Raw genomic sequence first — 4,568 nt, 5'->3', positions numbered from 1 at the left:
CCTGGTCTACAGAGTGAATTAGGACAGTCAGGGCTACACAGAGAAACCGTGTCGTGAAAAACCAGAAAATAGCCGGGCGTGGTGGCACACGCCTTTAATCCCAGCACTTGGGAGGCAGAGGCAGGCAGATTTCTGAGTTTAAGGCCAGCCTGGTCTACAGAGTAAGTTCCAGGACAGCCAGGGCTATACAGAGAAACCCTGTCTCAAACAAAACAAAACAAAACAAAACACCCCAACGCCCCCCCCCCCAAAACGAAACAGAAAAGAAAAGCCAGAAAATAAAGAATATGTAATTTAAATGCTATGCGATTGAAGAGTGAAGGAATTTAAGCTGCACAAGCCACCAGGAGGTTCACCTGGGTCTCCTGGTCTTTGAGGCCTGAGGTAGAAATGCAAAATTGGAGAGCAGCAGCCATGGCTCTGAGCTACCTCATGGCCGTGGGCCTCAACAAGGGCCACAAGGTGACGAAAAAACGTCAGCAAGACACAGCTGGCGCCGGGGGGCGCCTCACCAAACACACCAAGTTCATGCGGGGCATGATCCAGGAGGTATGCGGCTTCGCGCCCTATGAGCGGCGAGCCATGGAGTTGCTCAAAGAGTCCAAGGACAAGCACACACTCAAGTTCATTAAGAAGAGGGTGAGCACGCACATCCACGCCAAGAGAAAGCGGGAGGAGCTGAGCAACAGGCTGGCAGCCATGAGGAAGGCGGCGGCCAAGGATTGATGAACCCTCTCCCAATAAAAGACGATTCCTACAAAAAAAAAAAAAAAGCAAAATTTTTCTTTTTCTTTCTTTTTTTTTTTTTTTTCCTGTCTCTCTCTTTTTTTTTCCTGGAAGCTGGCTTGACCCCAAGTATACTTTTCTGCTACTTTGGCCTCCTTTCCTCCCTCCCTCCCTCCCTCCATCCCCGACCATGTGACCACTTGCCCGCCATGTCAGCTGACCTCCTTGCTGGCTTGATCTCCTCCTCTCATTGCTCTGTTCTGTTTTCCTATTTGTGTACTTTGTTGTTGCTGTTGTTGAGACTCAGTCTCACCCATGGACCAGACTGGCCTTGACCTCACAGACTTGCCCCTGCCTCTGTCGCTTCAGTTCTGGGATTAAAGATGGATGCCCCCACGCCAGCCTTTCCTCTATTCTTGTCCTCAGGAAAGCTGCTGATGTCGACAGTTTTCTTGCTGTGAGTTTACTTTTTCCTTTACCTTTGGTTCCTTTTTTCAAGCAGGGTTTCTCTGTATAGCCTTGGCTGTCCTGGAACTCACTCTGTAGTCCAGGCTGGCCTCGAACTCAGAAATCCGCCTGTCTCTGCCTCCCAAGTGCTGGGATTAAAGGTGTGCGCCACCGCGCCGGGTTTAAGTATTATTTTTAATTATGTATATTGTGTGGGTACAGGTGCTCTTGGAGGCCAGAGGCAGATCTGCCTGAAACAGGAAGAGCAAGAGGGTATCTGCTACCGAACAGGGCTGCTGGGAACTGCATTCAGGTTCTATGAAAGAGCAGTAAGTGCTAACAACTGTTGAGCCAACTCCCCAGCCCCTAAAAATAAGTCTTTAAAAATAAAATTGAGGGTCGGGGGTTGGAGAGATGGCCCAGCTGTCAAGAGCACTGGCTGCTCTTCCAGAGGTCCTGAGTCCAATTCCCAGCAACCCCATGGTGGCTCACAACTATCTGCAATGGAATCCAATGCCCTCTTCTGGTGTGTATCTGAATATAGCTACAGTGTACTCACATATATAAAATATAAAAGTGGGTGGGGTAGCAGCATGGGCCTTTAATTCCAGCACTCGGGAGGCAGAAGCAGGCAGGTGATTCCGAATTATAGGTCAGCCTGGTCTTCATAGCAAGTCCTAGTCCAGCCAGGGATACATAGTGAGACTCTGTTATAATAAAATTAAATTAAAATTAAAAAAGAAGCCAGGCACAGTGACTCATCCCTATAATTCTATCACTTAGGAGGCTGAGGCAGGGGGCTGGAGAGATGGCTCAACAGTTAAGAGCATTGGCTGATCTTTCAGAGGTCCTGAGTTCAGTTCCCAGCAACCACATGGTGTCTCACAACCACCCATAATGAGATCTGATGCACTTTTCTGGTGTGTCTGAAGACAGCTACAGTGTACTCGTGTAAATAAAAATAAATAAATAATATTTTTAAAAAAGGAAGCAGAGACTGGAGAATTGCCACAACTTTGAGGTCATACTAGATGACATAGTGTATTCTAGGTCAGTCTGGACTACAGAGACTTTATCTAACCAAAACACAAACAAACAAACAAACAAACAAACAAACAAAAGAAAACAAAACACTGAAAGCAGCTGACACTTGTAATCCCAAAACTTGTGAGGCAGAGTCAGGAAGATCAAAAGTTTAAAGTCATTTTGGGCTAAATACTAACTTGAAGGCCAGAATTGGCTCCATGGAACCCTGTCTGAAAACAAACAAATCTCTGTGTGTGTGTGTGTGTGTGTGTGTGTGTGTGTGTGTGTGTACACGTGTACATGTGCACACGTGTGCCAGTGTATGTTTTATTCTGAGGAAACTAGTCTTGCATTTCAAATTGTGAACCCTAAAGGACATAGCTAATGTGTTTCTTTTCTTTTTTTTTCTTTTTTAAAGATTTATTTATTTATTATATGTAAGTACACTGTAGCTGTCTTCAGACACTCCAGAAGAGGGCGCCAGATCTTGTTTCGGATGGTTGTGAGCCACCATGTGGTTGCTGGGACTTGAACTCTGGACCTTCGGAAGAGCAGTCGGGTGCTCTTACCCACTGAGCCATCTCACCAGCCCCCGCTAATGTGTTTCTTTTATGTTTCCCTCGTATTAACTCCGTATAGATTTCTTTTCTTTTTTTTTTTTTTTTTTTTTTTTTTCGAGACAGGGTTTCTCTGTGTAGCCCTGGCTGTCTTGGATCTCACTTTGTAGACCAGGCTGGCCTCGAACTCAGAAATCTGCCTGCCTCTGCCTCTGGAATGCTGGGATTAAAGGCGTGTCCCATCATGTCTGGCTTTGTATAGATATCTTGAGTTGAAGCAAGCAGCTTGTTGTCCTTGAGTAGAACTGAGCTTCTCTTCTGCCGCGCCTCAGAGGCCTCTGTTGGAGCACAGCTGTAAAAGCGAAGCAGGGCTCTTCAGGGCTCTTCAGGGCTCTTCAGGGCTCTTGACACCTCACCCTCTCTCAGCCCCAGCTGTGGCCACAGAGAAGCCATAACCAGGATGTTTTTTCCTCTCTGCTTTTCTGGACCTCTCTGATTTGCTGACTTGAAAGACTTTATGAGACTAGAACAAGCCACACCCACAGGAGCTGCCCATCAATGTCTCCTCCCAATGCTCCAGGAAACAAGCTACACCCACAGGAGCTGCCCACCTCTTCTTCCTGATACCCGGACCCTTCTTTGCAACATTCTTCAGAGCTTCCTATAAAAGGCTCAGCAACTGAACTCAGAATTCAGATATTTGTGCTTGGCAACACGCAAGGGAAAATTCTTTAGAGTTGACCTTTCCCTCGGCCTTCAGCTTGTTCTATAACAGGGCTTTGAGAGTTTGTGACTATTCTCTGAAAAGTATAAAGACGATTGATGTTTTTGTTTTTGCAAGATTTATTCAATTTATGTCCGTGGGTACACTGTAGTTGTCTTCAGACACATCAGAGGAGGGTACCAGACCCCATTACAGATGGTTGTGAGCCACCATGTGGTTGCTGGGAATTGAACTCAGGACCTCTGGAAGAGCAGTCAGTGCTCTTAACCGCTGAGCCATCTCTCCAGCCCTAGATTGAAGTGTTAAGATCCCAGAGATAAACTATTTTGGTGGAAAGATCACTTGAGGCAGGAGTTCAGGGACAGAGCTGCATAGATCAGTCATCCATCAAAAAACCAAACAAACAATATTACAGATCCCTGAGCCAGGTGTTCTATGTAATCCTACCTACTTGGGCTGCTGAGGTGAGAGGTTCACACGTTCAAGGCCTGCCTGGGTTATCAGTAAGTGTACATTCAGTCAGGACAGCTTGTTGAGAACCTGTTTCAAAATAAAAAGTTAAGGGCTGGGGATCTGGTGCCCCCTTCTGGTGTGTCTGAAGACAGCTACAGTGTACTCATATGAATTAAAAAAGAAAAAGAAAAAGTTAAGGGCTGGAGAGAGATGGCCCCCTCCTGGGGATATGGTGCCCCCTTCTGGTGTGTCTGAAGACAGCTACAGTGTACTCATATGAATAAAAAAAAAAAAAAAGAAAGAAAGAATTAATTAATTAAAAGAATTCTGGGTTTTTTGAGACAGGGTTTCTCTGTGTAGCCCTGGCTGTCCTGGAACTCACTCTGTAGACCGGCTGGCCTCGAACTCAGAAATTTGCCTGCCTCTGCCTCCCAAGTGCTGGGATTAAAGGCGTGCGCCACCATGCCCGGCTTCTCCAGCCCTTATTTATTTATTTATTTATTTATTTATTTATTTATTTTTAAACGTTAAATTATGGATACAAGTGTAATATCTGCATGTGGGTTTGTACTTATGGATTTAGTATAGTGGAGACCAGAAGAGAGTGTCAGGTCCTCCGGAGCCGGGGTTGTGAG

The 4,568-nt window shown here is 45.9% G+C and overlaps 1 pseudogene; it reads left to right on the top strand.

Moving 5' to 3' along the window:
• The first annotated feature begins 414 nt into the window (after window positions 1-414).
• Window positions 415-726, top strand: LOC110310100 (large ribosomal subunit protein eL36 pseudogene; annotated as a pseudogene).
• The last annotated feature ends 3,842 nt before the right edge of the window (window positions 727-4,568 follow it).

Source organism: Mus caroli, unplaced genomic scaffold (genome assembly GCF_978045245.1).
Source record: "Mus caroli unplaced genomic scaffold, Mus_caroli_1 scaffold_16, whole genome shotgun sequence".
Classification (NCBI taxonomy): Eukaryota; Metazoa; Chordata; class Mammalia; order Rodentia; family Muridae; genus Mus; species Mus caroli.
Note: the sequence above shows the minus strand (reverse complement) of the source record. Positions and strands in the feature narration are given on the sequence as shown.